Source organism: Grampus griseus (assembly GCF_964374135.1).
Source record: "Grampus griseus genome assembly, chromosome: 7".
NCBI lineage: Eukaryota > Metazoa > Chordata > Mammalia > Artiodactyla > Delphinidae > Grampus > Grampus griseus.
Window position 1 is genome coordinate 94478876 of NC_139001.1, and position 16786 is coordinate 94495661.

The following is a 16786-nucleotide window of genomic DNA, read 5'->3' on the forward strand; positions in this document are numbered from 1 at the left end:
GCTAAGACACTATTTCTAGGATCTCGGTCCTTCAATCCACCGTCCCCAGTGCCACAGTTTCCAAAACTGAAGATTTAGTTCCCCTCTATAAAAGTTTTCAAAGGCTCCTCATGGCAATGAGAGACCACTTCCCCAACTGCACACACGAGGATCTTCACAACCATGGGCTGCTACAGGCTCTCCAGCTTCACCTCCGGCCATGCCCTCTCCTCCTTTGCTTAAGGTCCCCCTACAACTTAACTCCATATTCCCGAACATCTCCTGCTCTCTCGCATGTGTCTGGCCTGCCATTGCATCGTCTTCCCCTGAGACGCCCTTCTTTCCTCCTTCCTTTTCTCTCCTGAATGGACTCCTTCCCCCTCATCCTTTACAAGTCGGCGTTCCTGAGCTCACCCAGGGGAAGTCAGCTACCACCTCCTGTGTAGGCTTGGTATCTTCCTGCTTGGCCCCTTTGGGCTGCGCTGTCACTCTATGTGTCCACGCAATGGGACTGTGAACTTCTGAAGGTCAGGACATCGTAGGTTCTGTGACTGCAGAGACCTGGCACAGAGCAGGTGCTCGGTAAGCCCACACTGGCTGCATGAAGGAGACTTAAGAGGGCGCACGAACAACAAGGCATTTACAGGAAAAGATGTCTCGGGCATGGCCCATCTCCTCCCACCTACTGTAGTCTCGCCCACCTTCCCACCCTGTTTCAGGAGCCAAGTTCTTCCACATAAAAACCTGCTCCCAGCAAATGAGCTTAAGGTCCGTGACTTTACCTAAGGATGTATTTGAATCAAAACAAAATAAATCAGAGAGTTGCAAACCTTAAAAGATATATTTCATGGTTGATTCATCTTCCTTTCAACATAGCTACCAAGTATAAGGTTCTCTCTTGAGTTGTGAGGTCAAAGAAAGGGAGGGAGCAAGAGAGGGACAAAAAGAAACTACCTCGGGCTTCCCTGGTGGCGCAGTGGTTGAGAGTCCGCCTGCCGATGCAGGGGACACGGGTTCGTGCCCCGGTCCGGGAAGATCCCACATGCTGCGGAGCGGCTGGGCCCGTGAGCCATGGCCGCTGAGCCTGTGCGTCCAGAGCCTGTGCTCCGCAACGGGAGAGGCCACAACAGTGAGATGCCCGCGTACCGCAAAAAAAAAAAAAAACTACCTCACCTGCCCGCTCCTGAAGTCGAAAATTCAACAAAGATGAAAAATGCTTTTATTCCAAGATTAGAAGTCAAGTTCTAAAAGCAAATCTCTGTGAATTTCAGCAGTGAAGCAGAAACAATTTACATTACACAATAATTTCAAGTCTTTGCAGTCCCTGGCTCATTTATTTCAAGTAGCCTCCCAAGGTTAAGGTGGGTGTGTGTGGGTCCTTGCTCTGTCCCACTCAGGCCTCGTAGGGCTCTGCAAGACTCCAGGAAGCTAAGATTCTTAAAGCCTACCCACCCCTCACTCCTTCTCCCCCCAAATCCTTACCTCACTAGGACACAAGATGGTGCTCAATAATTACAGGGGGAATAATAACAAGAGGAAACTTGCTCTCGTCTCCAGCCTGGCCGGCAGTCCAGCTATAGGCCCACGGGCAATAAAAAGGAGGGACTCTGCTTCTTTTTGCTGTATTGGGCGCCACATTTACTCTTTCTTAGCAGATCTTTTATTTTATATTGGACTACAGTTGATTTACAATGTTGTGTTAGTTTCAGGTGTACAGCAAAGTGATTCCGTTATACATATACATGTATCTATTCTTTTTCAAATTCCTTTCCCATGCAGGTTATTACAGAATACTGAGCAGAGGTCCCTGTGCTGTACAGTAGGTCCTTGTTGGTTATCTATTTTCAATAGACACTTATTCTTGACTGGACCTCACCTGGTATAAATTACAACTCATCTAGAGCAGTGGGTGAATAGTTATTCGTAGGTAAGGCTGCCCTCAATGATGAAAGGAGTGGTTCTAGAGCCTACCTACCTTTGTGTTTGGGACGGAGGACAAAAGAAAAGAGTGAGTGAAAAGGAAAGAATCTTCAAGAGCCCTTGACTTATTATTCTCCACTGTCTGGTCAGGTGAAGATTTTGGTCTCTGGCCTAAAGAAAGGAACTGGGAGATTTCTGAGGCTAAATACATGAGTAATGCGGAAAGAGCCACCAGCCCTGTTTCTGCAACTTGAAGGATCTACAAACAGGGGATAATACCACTTCCCAGTTCTATTAGACACTGACTATCTGTGCTGAGCTAGAAACGGGAATAATGACATGTATGTAAAAACTGTTTAAATATATACTCTTAGTTTAAAACACAGAGGGCTAATACTGCCCTGGGCCATCAAATGGGACAACCTAGTGATGAGTCCGGGGACGGCTAGAGCCTTCGAGTCACTGCCCAGCGGCCCCCCTCCAGATCCTGCCCTCAGAACCAGCTGTTTAATTAGTGTGCTTCCCCGGTCCCAGCACTTTCAGGTCTCCGGGATCTCTCTGCCTTAGCACTGGAGCTTCCCGCTACTTAACGAATGCCTTTTAAAGGGCCCTGGGGATGTGCCAGCCAGTTTGTAAAAACAAGAAGCCCTTTGACACGACCTCCTTTCTGCTTTGAGACGGGCAGGAGGTCTTCAAACTGTAAAGCTGGCTGGTCTCCTCACCAACGCAGACGCAGTCGCTTAGGGATAATGTTACCCCTCACTCTGCTCCAGCCTGAAAGCCACAAAGCCCCCCCGACTATGCGATTGTGCTCAGAAAACAGGCTGAAAGGTTGAAAACAGACCACTGCGGCCTAAATGTGTAACCAGGCTCTTTCAGGAGCTCCGCTAATCGGTCTGTCTGGGCAGTAATCACAGAAACAGACTGTCCCGTGACAAAGAGAGAGCTGTCACGATGGAAGGTTAGAAAACCAAGAGGTTGCCTGGAAATCGGAAGCTGCATTTTCTATAGAACCTCCACAGGGTCAGTGACTTGTGGATGGAACGGACTTGACCTGAGAGACTCATCCACTCCTGAAAAAGTGGAGGAGATGATATTCTGATGGGCTTTGGCCCCCGCCCTGCAATCGGATGCTGTCTGACGGCAAAGGCGACCTGGCCGCTGTGCAGGAGTGTCCTGTGCGTCTCCAGGGAAGGCTTCTGGAGCACTGGGGCTGGGCACCACCTTGGCACAGCAGCAGGACAGCCGTGGAAGGTGGGACAGTGTGCATATGGGCTTGCTTCGCCCCTTATACCAAGGCCCCAGAGGCCAGCAATCAAACATGGGTACCAAGTGCCCCCCAAAGTGAGCAGCCAGCCCACGTCCCCACACCCCAAGAGGGAAGGAGGGAGGCCGTCCTGGGGGAAGCCGGGGGCTGTTCCCCTCTGCTACCTAACCAGGTAAGAAGGGCCTCCAGGGGACCACTTGCGGAGCTTCACGTGCACTCCCAGGAATTTCTGAGGCACACAGATCAGTGCCAGACCCGAGCCCTGCAAAGCCTCACGGGTGGAGACTGGGGTCAACAGGATGCCCTGAAGGAGGAGTCGTGAGCAGGGCCTGCTCTGGCATCTCCCTGAGCTCCTAGAATTAAAGGAATGGATGCCGGTTTCTCTTGGTGCAGGTGTGGACCCCACAGAAGGGCACCCGACTAAGTCCTACTGGGAAGGGCTCTGCGTAAGGGGCCACGGGGAGTGTGGGCTACCAGAAACTGGTACCAAGAGGAAGCCACTCGACCAGTCTGAGGAGGCATCGCCTGTGATAAGGGAACGTATTACTGTTGATGAGTGATCTGTGGGAAGAGGGGGACCCCAAGGACCCACAGTAGTCCTGCCAGAGAGAAGGTCCAGCATCAGACACCTGCTGGGACTAGGTAGCATTCATACTGGATGGTGCCAGTAAGAGCTCACCTGCCCTCTCCCCACATCGGCCCTCTACCCACTGTACCTGTTGGGAGAAATAGCAGCTGGTTTGGGAGGTGGGAGGACGGTGGGGAGGGTAAGAAGGTGCCCTACAAGTTGGGGAAACAAAGATGCCACACCTGCCACCTCCCCTTCAGGTTTCCCAGGCGAAGCTGCACTTAGAGGCAGGAGGGAAGGAGCTTAACTTGAAATGATGTTCAGAGTTTCAAGTATTAAACTAAAGTGGATACTTCCATTACTGCACTTGGGATTGTTCTTGGGACTAAAAGTAACAAAGGTTTTTGATTATTTGAGAGTTGCAAGGACCTGCCAAAATTGGATCCAAGGGGCAGAAAAGACAGTACAGTTCAAGGGAGAAGAGTTTTTCTTGCTTGTATTTTACGGGGTCCCACGCTTTCAACTTAATGGTTACATATATAAGGTGATTTTAGGTGAAATATGGATAAAAATGTTTAACAGTTGTAAATCTATTTATATGTGGTTTAGAAACACCTAAGTAACATATCCACGTGATTTCATAGATAATAATCACTTAGGACAAAGCTAAAGTAATTATTTTAAAAGTGAGTTCATTTAAAATATTCAGTTAGGGCTTTCCTGGTGGCGCAGTGGTTAAGAATCTGCCTGCCAATGCAGGTGACACGGGTTCGAGCCCTGGCCAGGGAGGACCCCACATGCCGCGGAGCAACTAAGCCCGTGCACCATAACTACTGAAGCCCACGCTCTAGCGCCCATGAGCCACAACTACTGAGCCCGCGCGCCTAGAGCCCATGCTCTGCAACAAGAGAAGCCACCGCCATGAGAAGCCCGCACACCGCAACGAAGAGTAGCCCCCGCTCGCCGCACCTAGAGAAAGCCCGTGCGCAGCAACGAAGACCCAACGCAGCCAAAAATAAATAAAATAAATTTATAGAAAAAGTAAAAATAGTAAAATAAAATATTCAGTTAATTAGCCCAGGTGGGGTACGGATATAACAGAAGTCACGATTTGGTGCGGGCGACTGAACTTTGGAAACTGATGCCTGCAAGAAGTGTGTGGTAGAGGGCCTTGTGCTACAAGTGGGGACACAGAACAGTGAGGAAGGCTCACACTGTCATTCCACCAAGCACACTGGTGGCAAGGCCACAGCCAGAGAACTCAAGATCACTCTCTTCCCTCCCTTTATCAGATGGCAGGAACACAGAAAGGCAAGAGGCACAGGGCAAAGCGCTTCTGAGCAGGGGAAGTGCAGGTAGAGGGAAGAGGTAGGGTGGTGGGTCGGTGAGTCAAGAGAAAAAGGAGGTGGGCAAACATTTTCCCTCAGTGTTCTCTCACTTTGGCAAAGTCCAGGCATGGAAAGCGTCCTCATCAACCACACTTTCACCCTGCGGCAGCTGACAACTGCAAACGCCACGCGTGACCTTCCCCCTTGCCGCCTGACTTCTCCCTTGTGAATTTCTCAAGTTACCCAATGAGAAGTCTTGGGTGAGGCTGTGCAAGGCTATTCAGAGTGAAGTGTTGTGAGGCAAGACATCCGGGTACAAGCTGTAGTCCTTCTGGAACGACTCAGAGAAGCACGGACAACCTACTTTATCTTCTGCAACTTCAAATTCCTCCCTTGTAAAATGAGGGGCCCGATGATTTGAAGGCCCTTTGAGCTCAAGAGTTGCAATATTTTTAAATTTATGACTGAAAGCACCTGCCTCTCTGCTCTCCCAAGGGCAACAGCCATTCGTCTGCAAACGAAAGGAGGCGTAGTGGCTGCTGACAGCCACTCAGGTCCCCTTTCCCACCAGCTCACCGGCCCTGGATGTTTAGCACTAATCGTTAATCTCACATCTGACCCCTTTCCAGAGAGTGGCCCTCTACTGAAGAGGGCATTGACTAACTGTCAGGGGTTCCAAAAGGCAGACTCCTTGTCTCCAGGTGGGGTCACCTCTCCAATAACTCACTCTCCCCCTGCCCCTCCCCCAAAGAATCAGACCGAGGCTGGTCTCCAGCTGAAAACCCGAGGTGTACCTGGGCCACCTGACGGCTGTAGGGGATCATTCGTTAACACCCGCTCCTTTGGATCAAAGATTATTTTCAGCAATAACCACAAAACAAAATAAGTGATAATAACAGAAAAGAAACACAGACTGTGAATATTTTCTTTCCTGAACTTTGTATATAGAATCTACACAATCATGTCAATAAGGAACAAAAACATGACTGCATGAAAACCAAAAAGTGTTAGATTAATATTTTTTAATCGCTTAATGTATTTTTTTTTCTACAAGAAGGGGAAAAATGTCTCTCTTTTGGTCTCTCTCAGTAACGAAAACCAACACGACATTTCCTGTTTTCAAGTGTCAGCTTCTATGGATCTGTCACTGACTCCACCAAAATCAGGGCTTTTCGTATGGTCATGTTACTGGACAGTGCAGCTGTACCTGTCCGTCTATCTTTACTCATAGTTTATCCAGGAACACTTTTTATTAATTTCAAAAAGTTTCTTTCACATGAAGCAAGATGTACGAATAGGCACACACGAGGTGGCTGGCGGAACACACACCTAACCTGGATGCATGCAGGATGAAAGGGAATTGCTTTCCTGCAGTTTCTAACTTTTCCACATGTAATTTCCTTACAGCCAGGAAAAAAAAAAAAAGGATAACACCTGTCTCCAAAATCACATTTGGCCGCCCTGAAGGGTACATTTCAATGCAGTGACCATGTAGAAATCTGGGAGGCGGGATAAACAGAGACAGCCCTATTTTGTTGGGAAACCAGGAAGAGAAACTGCATATGAGCCAGATCTACAGGACAGTGCACACCTCCATCCTTCGTTCTAAAGAGGGATGGTTTCCCACGTGCCTCACTTTCCTGCTAGCCTCTCCCAGATTGGAATGAGAAGAGAAGCTTGCATTTGCTGAATCACACAAGGACACGATTTAGGCTACCCTGAATACGCACCTGCTTCTCCTTGGACCTTGCAAACATGGGGGTCAGGTCGGGGGAGCTGCAAGACTGGCTCCATTCATTTAATTCTGAATTACAAAAACCACAAGACCAGGCCACCGTGTTGTAGAGAAACAGCAACACACAGTCTGGGACTGAAGGCAAGTTTCCTTTAGTGTTTCACTGATTACTGGAGAATTAATAAAACGATTTGATCCTATGGTAGTAATTGGAGGTATTCTTCTCTTTGGAGCCTTAATGAATAATCAAAAGCACCTCTTTGGGAATACTGGGGAAGCCAAACAGATTAGGCAGGTCACAAATGTGCCCGCTGGTGCTGTCCCAGATCTTGACTGCAAAGTCTGCACAGGAGGGAGACATCTCCGAATAAGATATAATTTAATGTGCCAACAAGCTCTTTCACCGTTGGACCAGTTACATGTTGGGTGAACGGCACTGCTTCAAAAAGGCTGAGGGCTTTTTGAAGATCCTTACGCTTGGGGGCTCTTACCAGCAGTTGGCACTCGGCGTAAGCCCCATCTCCCAGAATGGATGGCAGACTTGGGCCACCCGTTCCAGCCCTGCTTCATCACGCAGAGTACGGAGAGGAGGGAATTGGTAATTGCCTGTGAAGAGCCCCCGCACTGATCTGAAGTTATTTGGCCCCTTTTGGGGACCCATCCACATTTGTGTAAAATTTAGTAGGCACTTTGGGGTCAAGAATGAAGCAATCTGGACTTTTACGCAGCTCTGTAACTTCTTGTGGGACCTTTGGGCCAGTAGCCAAGCTTCAGTTTTCTCGCCCATAAAATAAGGGAGGAGTAAACCTGCCCTGTTATCTCACAGGAGCATCCGCAGAAACAAATGGGACTTTTTTATTATTACGTGATGGGGTCATAATTCCCACCACATTATCCGACACACACGCGCACACAGTCACGCACCCCACTCTCTGCAGGCCTGTGAAATAACTCCCAGCGCTTCGTCCCGGCAGAGACAGGGCCCACCGCTGACCTTGGAGGGTGCAAGGTCCCCCTGTGGAATAGAACAGATACTTCACTCACCAACGGGTCTGTTGTCCTCAATGCTGGGCCCCTGACTGAGGGGATCCCACCTCCAGGTGGGCCCTCGCAGGTTTGCTCCCATCGCTGTTTTGAATTTCCAGGCTTCAGCTCTACTGCATAAGGGCTGTGCTTGTTAAGTTTCCTCTCCGAGGCACTCAGCCCAGTGCCATATACATTAATACCCAGGACTTCACGATGATGGATGTGTCCTTTGGTAATAATGTGCATAATCTCTCCCCTCTGAACAGCGAGTGTCAACGCATCTTTGTTGTAAAGGCTGGGACCTGACATGTGATAAACCAGGCCATTTAAAACACAGGACTCTCCTCTCTCGGGCTCTTTCTTTGCCCTGCTCCAATCAAACCAAGAACCACCTTCCCAATGCCAGGCATAATCTGTCTGCGCTTACTGAGGCAGTTTGTTTGTTTGTTTTAACTAAATAAATAAAGGTATGTATGTATGTATGGCTGCGTTTGGTCTTTGTTGTTGTGCACGGGCTCTCTCTAGTTGCACCGAGCGGGGGCTACCCTTCACTGCGGTGCGCGGGCTTCTCATTGCGGTGGCTTCTCTTGTTGCGGAGCGCGGGCTCTAGGTGCGCAGGCTTCTCATTGCAGTGGCTTCTCTTGTTGCAGAGCACGGGCTCTAGAGCACAGGCTCAGTAGTTGTGGCACACGGGCTTAGTTGCTCGGCGGCATGTGGGATCTTACCAGACCAGGGCTCGAACTTGTGTCCCCTGCATTGATTGGCAGGCGGATTCTTAACCACTGCGCCACCAGGGAAATCCAGATTAAGATTCTGATTTTGGCACAGCAGAGAACGTTCCCTTCGAAGGACAGCTAACCATTGGTGTTTAAGTAAAGGATCGATTTTAAGAGGGAGGCTAAAAATACCCTTCTTCCCTCTCCTTGAAATAAATCACGTCTCTTGAAATTTCTTCCCTTCATTCCTGACTTTCTGAAAACATGAAGTTAGCAAAATAAAAGGGATCAGCCTAATCACACACATTTGAATCTAAAATGCTGCAAATAAATACATTTAGAAAAGAAAAACAGCTAAAGTGTCCAATTTAGAAGAGTTTGAAAACAGAAACAATTAAAATACACTGGGAATGTGAAGCTGAGGTCTCAAGCTTGTCCATCACTTTGGAAACTCTCCTTCATGCTCTGTGTACCCTCCTCCCTCCCACTCAGTCCACACCTCTTCCTCGACCCCTCACACATTTCCCAGGCACCATGCGAGTTCTGAAGCTCTGCCCCCAAACCAATGCTCACCATGACCTGCCCTAGGGAGGCACGGGGAAAAGGGTGAGAGAGCCGGGGTCAGGAGGCCTGGGTTTCAGCCTGGGCCCTACCGTTTACCAGCTGTGTGCTCCTGGGCAAGTGGTTTCACCCACTTGAACCTGGATTCTTCGGGTGATAACCTGCCCTTCCAGAGAAGCCCAAAAAAGTTACATGAGATGATGTGGACAAGTGACTCAAACAGCAGAGAGCCATGCCAGGGTTGGGATTTTTCTTAGGACTTCTCAACCTTATCAAGCCTTTCTTCCATCCTGAGCCCATGGCTCAGACGCACTCAAATGGTACCTTCTTTTTGACACTTTCCTCAAGCAGATCACTAATGGCACTACCTGCCTCCCCCACTCTCCTGCTACTCACTGTGTCTCCCAGCCCACAGACCCTCATCCTTTCCCCTATATTGTGTCCCACCTCCTTAAACAGTGCTTGAGGGCATGGTGTGTCTACGTCCCCAACTCGATTCCCAGTTTCCGGGGAAGGCAAGGAGCTAGTCCTATATGTCTCTGAGCACCAGTGTAGACCAACACCATGAGAAGTTGCTCAGTAGATATCTGCTAAATGAAAACAGTCAGGAGTCCAAAAAGCAAAGACCTCTGGGGTTTGAAACAGGAAAAAGAGAAGCACAAGTCTGAGAACTGGCAAAACCGATACTGAATAAGAGATGTTTATCCAGCAAAACACACCATGTAGAGAGATGGGAAGTGGCCCACTTCAGGGGAGACCTGGCCCTCAAATAATTTATTGACAAGGACCTACTGTATAGCACAGGGAACTCCGCTCAATATTCTGTAATAACCTAAATGGGAAAAGAATTGGAAAAAGAATAGATACATGTATATGTATAACTGAATCACTTTGCTGTACTCTGCTGTACACCTGAAACTAACACAACATTGTTAATCAACTATAAAATAAAAATTAAAAAAAAAAGGAACTCTGCATTGACTATTTTAGCAAAAATCAGTGACCACTATGCTAGATATTTTGGGAGGGGGGTGTGTGATTGAGTTTTCATATGCTAGAATACTTAGCGTGACTTAACTTTTTATCCTTGGTGATAGTCACACTCTTTCATGCAGATACTAGTGGAATTAGAGTCAGATTCAAGTCCTTCGAGAAGTCCCACCTCTGAAATGGATATGGGGCCCTGCCACGTGATTCAAAATAAAATTTCACTTCTGAAAACAATAGAAACTTTATGTTGAAAATAACGAAAATCATTTCTTTCTGTATTTCCTGATTTTACAAACGAGGTGAAGTTGAATTTTGCTTTTGGTGTGTGGTTTGTCCGGAGGGTACCACTGCTTCACTGGAACCTCACACAGTGCCTAACCTAACTGCTGAAGTGCACCCCAAAGTGGGATGCACAAGGAGATCCAGGGTATGTAAGAAAAAAGTGAGAAAATATTTGTTTGTAGTTTTCAAGGTTTTTAGAATGTACGAAACATTATTATAGTATTGTTCATTTTTATCAATAAATTAATATCCGTAGATTTGGGGGGGGGTCATGCTCAAATTTTTTTTCATTGACATGGCTGTAACCATCAAAAGCAAACTGAAAGCCAGGTAGCAAACCAGCCCTAAACAGATGCTTGCAAATAACTACTGGCCCACAGCAAAATAAAGTGGGCATGTCAAATTCTACTGGCATCTGTTTTTCCTAGAAGGAAGGGTTGGAAATAAACTGATAAACCACACCAGCGCGTCATCTGTCTTGGTCATTTGCAGTTCTCAGTTTAGAGAGAGGAAGTGTAAAAGGAGAATGACGTGATCTCCCAAATTCCAACAGGATGTGAAAAAGGGAAAGCGAGTGTCCTCATTAAGAAGGTTCAGAAGAGAAGGCATTTGCTCTCCTGTGTCCTTGACAGAATTTCTGAGCTCAGGGCTACATAGCTTCTCTACAAGAGAGTTTCCTAATACCCACTTATGCAAAAACAGAAATATTCCAAATTTATTATAGGAGCAGCCTGCCATATTCCACATTAGTTCTCATTTCGTATTTATTCAGGTCACCTTCACACACCATTAACTCAGTTACTCCCCATTAGATACCATATGTGCACCATTGTGGGCCTCTGGGTCTCTAGGAAAAACAATCACCAGGGAACCTGTCTAGCTGCTAGGTCTGAAAGTTCAGCTGGTAAAGCATATGGAGACAGCAGAGGGGCTGAGGCTTAACTCCACTTAAAAACTGTAAAGTGAGAAAGCTTTCCTTTAAAAAAGGAGCCAATCTGGAAAAGGCAGAGGGGGCCAGCTGAGTGCAGATGTTATCCAGGTCTCTTTCCTTAGATGAGTTTCCAGATGTTCCCAAACTTAGCATTTATGAAATTTAAATCGGCTAATTTTAAAAGTCAATATAATATCAGTAAGAATAACTTCGACAGACTGAAAAACATCCACTCTATTTAAATTGAGTTTGTAAAGACACTTAATTAGAATATCACCACTACAAGCACCGATGAACTAATGGATCTAGGCAATGATTTTTAATGGCTGAGAACATCTAGAAAAGCAAGATAACCAGACTTCTGTACCTCCTGATGGTAACCCCCAACCACACCTCCAAAGTAGCCTCGCAAAAAGTCAAACCTGAATTTGATCAAACTGGAGTATCTTATCTACCAATTTCAGAAAATAAAGTAGGGAGAGAAAGACGGCAAATCACACCATAGCTATGCGATTAGTAAAATTCAGGCTGTGGGAAACTCTGCAGGATAAATAACCTGGTTTCTTCAACAAATAAACTTCCATTAAAAGAGAGTTGAGGAACGTACCCAATCACAATGTGAGGATCTTATTTGCATCCTGACTGAATAAAATGAAAAAATTATGAGACTGATCTAAGAAATCTGCACACTGTGTATTCAAGGTTAAGAACTCACTAGTAATTATTTTTAGGTGCAATAATGGTATTGTAGTTAAATTGTTTTGCATCCTTATATTTTGGAAGTACACACTGAAATACTTAGGGATGAAATAAGAAGATGTCTTGGGGCTTCCCTGGTGGCGCAGTGGTTGAGAGTCCGCCTGCCGATGCGGGGGACACGGGGTCGTGCCCCGGTCCAGGAAGATCCCACATGCCGCGGAGCGGCTGGGCCCGTGAGCCATGGCCGCTGGGCCTGCGTGTCCGGAGCCTGTGCTCCACAACAGGAGAGGCCACAGCAGTGAGAGGCCCGCATACCGCAAAAAAAAAAAAAAAAAAAAAAAAAAAGAAGATGTCTTGGATTTGCTTCAAAATAATCTGGGGACGGGGGATAAAGATGAAATGTGACTGGCCATGAGTTGATAACTGGTGAAGCTGGGTGAGGGGTACATGGGGGCTCATTATAGTGTTCTTTTATTAGATATTTTCCATGGTAACTACACATGAGTCACTATATTTTATTTTGAGAAAAGCTTTGAAACACTCTGAAGTGCTCAAACACTCTTTTCTGCTGTCCTTGACTTCTGGGGGAAGAGGTGGCAACTTTTGAGGTTTAGACTCCTCTAAACTTACTAAAATTTTAGTTCTTTGCCTCTGTTTCTTTCATCTTTTGTGCATCCTTCCAAAATCCAAGGCTCTGACCCCCATGAGGTCAAGGTAACGACTTTTGTGTTTCCTAATTTCTCATCACTGGGATTGCCCTAATCACAGAATTAATTGTACATATGGGAAGTATCCTGATTCCTCAACAATCACCTAATCAGTCATTTTCCCTTGGGGGTTTGCAGGCAAAGTCTTCCATTCATAGACATAGTTTTTCTTCTGGCTTTGAAGCTCTCAGGTACACACTGAATACTCAACTCTCTGTGGCTATGAGAGGGCTCCTTCCTCCCAATATTCCTGCCCCTTCTCATTCTCTTTCACCAAACAACTCCTCCGAGTTGCTCAGGGCTGGGTCAGGATGAGTGTGATACCTCCTCGCCCTCCAGCATGAGGTGACAAGAGCCTGCCAGCTGCTCTGTTCTCAGCTGAACGGGACTTCTAGCAGCCACGTTAGTGGGCGTGGTGCCCCGTGTGCTGGGCTCTGCCTGTACTGGGACTTTTTATGCAGCTTTTCAGTTAATCCTCAAGACCACCTTAGGAGGCAGGGACTGCTGCTGCCACCTTACAGATGAACAAACTGAGGCTTAGAGAGATCAAGACACCTGTCTAAGGTCATCTAGTAAATGACAGGGCAGAATCAGGATTGGAAAAAAGCTCTTCACCATGGCTCTATGAAAGGTAGTGTCTGTGCCAGCTTATTTAGTAAAGAGAGTATATCATACATATCTTTTATCTGTCCAAGTGGTCTTTGACATACTCCTACTGTGATAACATTTTTTTGTTCTTTATTTTTATCTTTACCCCAACTTTTGTTTATCTGGAGATGTCCCACACAGGCATATTTTCTGGGCATCCTCCCTACTCTTCATTTAATACAAAGAGTAGCTCAGCACATATCTCCTCTGTGGCAGAAAGAGCTGGTGGTTACACTCTTCCTGCTTATGAACAGAACTCCACTTTTATTTAGGGCAGCAATAGTTCCAGATAAAAGGTCACGTTTTCCAGTCTCCTTAGCAACCGGGGGTAGGTCAAGACTGGGTACAACTTTCAAGAGAACTCTTTAAAGAGGGCTGCCTCACCAGAGATGTACCCTTTCTATCCTTCCCTCTTGCATCCTAAGTGGGTTGAAGACCTAATGGCTGGAGCTCCAGTACCCATACTGGATCAAGAGGTAACTTTGAGGACAGATGCCATTACTAAGATAGCTGAGGAGAAGGACAAAAACAGCCTGGATCCCAGATGATAGGCCACTAAAACAGCCCTCAGTTGCCTGTCTTACTTAAATCAGAGAAAAACAAAACCCTTAATTTGTTTGAGAAATTATTTATTTTTGGTGTGTGTATAATCTAATATTCACATTTGAATGCAGTTCCAAATTTAGTTAATACACCCACCCATTGCAACACTCCAACCTGGGGGAACTTTAAAGCCAACATTTTATCTATGCAGTTACTCATTTGAATGGCATTTCTAACACCGCTGAGGTCACTCTTCCCTTTCTCATTTTCCATCAATGGCTTGTTCAAACATTTCACATTTTACCTCTGACAGCTGCTCATACCCTGACACTTAACTGTCTCTCTATAGTCCGGCCACAAGCTAATTTCTGGACACTTAGAAATAACCCGTTATTGGGCTTCCCCGGTGGTGCAGTGGTTAAGAATCCGCCTGCCAGTGCAGGGGACATGGGTTTGAGCCCTGGTCCGGGAAGATCCCATATGCCGCAGAACAACTAAGCCCGTGTGCCACAACTACTGAGCCTGTGCTCTAGAGCCCATGAGCCACAACTACTGAGCCTGCGCTCTAGAGGCTGTGAGCCACAACTACTGAAGCCCGCACGCCTAGAGCCTGTGCGCCTCAACAAGAGAAGCCACCGCAATGAGAAGCCCATGCACCACAACGAAGAGCAGCCCCCTCTTGCCACAATTAGAGAAAGCCCACACGCAGCAACGAAGACCCAACACAGCCAAAAATAAATAAAATAAATTTATTTAAAAAAAAAAAGAATTTGGTCAACTCAAACATTAAAAAAAACAAACAAACAGAAATAACCCATTATTATACTGTGCATCAGTTTTTGGCTCTGACACCCTTTTGAGGATTTCTGCCAGCATACTAAAATGTTCCCAGTGTTTACTGTGATGTGATTCTGGCTGGTTAACAAGGTGCTACTTACACCTCATCTCACCTTCCACAAGACTGCTGTCGCTTAGCACAGCTTCTGCTGAGCTGCTCCATATTTTCTCTACTAGGACCAATATGACCTCATTTTATATGCCCTGAGCAAAAAAATGCTAGATTTATCTTTCTTTTCACAACATTTATCAAAGTCTAATTTTCTGTATTTCTTCTTACTCCTGAGACTGCTCAATATTCCTCAACTCCAGTGGGTTTGTTATCTTTCTCTAGTGTTATATTGTTAAGGGTTTTTCATTTTCTTATTGTCATGCCCTATACATGTGTTGATATATATTTATAAATACCCAACCTTATATGTGTCTTTAAAAAAATTATAGACGTATGTCTAGAACTTGGTCTTTGAGGCTTACCTCACCACCTCAAATTTGGGTGGCATAAAAAACAATATTGTCCTCCATTCCCAGTTTGTTGGATGTACATTTGCACATGATGGAGCCCATCTGAACTGAACATGCCACTCAATCAGCAGCTGAGAATTTCTCTAGTTGGGAGCTGGAAGTGAGGGGCTTTAAATGGCACAGGAAGGACTAGGTACTTAATAACCTTCCAGTCACCCTTTTATTCTTCATTCTCTTTGCATTTAATAGAGACTGCAATATATACACGCTGTCTTGACATAAATGCTGACCTGCAATTTTTAATGCTCGTTTGATATCCACTTGTGTTTTTGGCCAGTTATTGGGATTCAGATTCTCCTGCCTATACTGCTGTTTAATATGTAACATTATTTGGAGAAAGGTAAGAAGTGAGAGAGTCTAAAGGAGGAAGTACAGTCAGTTCTGCTAAAATGCATGTTTCTTCAATATTAACAAGCTCCTACATGGGGGGAAACTAGGGAATGATGTGAACAGACCACTTTAGTGGCTTTGGCGCATATGCGATTTTTTCCCGGCACATTAATATTCTGTAGAATCACTAACAGCAGCTGAATGCAAAAGAAACTCACTCAACTGCATGCAATAAGCCACAGAGGGACAGAGGACTGCGCACCACACCTGTTCTCCCTCCTGGCTCAGGGCGGCGGCCATGGGCTCTGTCTGGGAAGTGCTCCCGTGGGGTCTCTTCCATCACTGTGCACCTTACCGAGCTTCCATGAAATGGAAGTAGCCTCAAATCATCCTAACCTCCCCTCCGGCACAAGCATACTGTAAAGGTAAAGTTAGGTAGTTATTATAGTATTTACGTTTTAGGTTCTAAATGTGTCTTTTTCAACTCTGCTGCAATTTTTATTAGGAGTGTTATTTTTTATAATGGCTGTGGTTCAGAGTGTTTAGATTTGAAGTGGACTGGTCTGACCCTATTTTTCTCCTAAGTTCTGTTATTTTTAGTGTGTGACTTCGCAGTTGGAGATGTCTTGGGAATATAGATATCATGATATAGCACAAGGGCTTGTGCATACAACTTCAAAAAGGTAATGGTGGCACCAAAAGTAAATTGAGGAATTTAAAATAAATTTGTATTTGTAGAAATCAGATAGTTATTAACCCATTAATTTTTTTTAAAAGCTGAGATTTGATTTTACAAACATTTTGTGCTTTAGAAGATTCTAGGAGCTTGGGGTCTTACACACCAGAGGATTGGCCAGGATTAAACAAGTGAACAAAGAACCCTTGAAAAACTGACCCAGTTACATTCAACACATTTACTTTAAAGCCAGGCTATAGGCAAGCCCTCAAGGACAGTGGGAAAGGGTAGGACTAGAAGCAGTGGCTCCCTAAAGGGACAGCTAAAAAGGCAAGAGACTGGGGAAGAGCTGGCATTTGAGTCAGGGGTTCACAACTTTTTTCTTAAAGGGCCAGATAAATATTTTAGGCTTTGTGAACTAATAAACAAATTCAGTAAAGTTGCAGGATACAAAATCAATACACGAAAATGTGTTACGCTTCTATACACTAATAATGAACTATCAGAAAGAGAAATCAAGA

At 45.8% G+C, this 16786-nt stretch overlaps 1 protein-coding gene across 1 annotated transcript in view; it reads right to left on the reverse strand.

Annotated features, from left to right (window-relative positions):
* Positions 1 to 16786, reverse strand: part of MGAT5 (alpha-1,6-mannosylglycoprotein 6-beta-N-acetylglucosaminyltransferase) — a gene marked incomplete at both ends in the record, with an annotated part of 224113 nt that overhangs the window by 50785 nt on the left and 156542 nt on the right. The window lies entirely within an intron of this gene.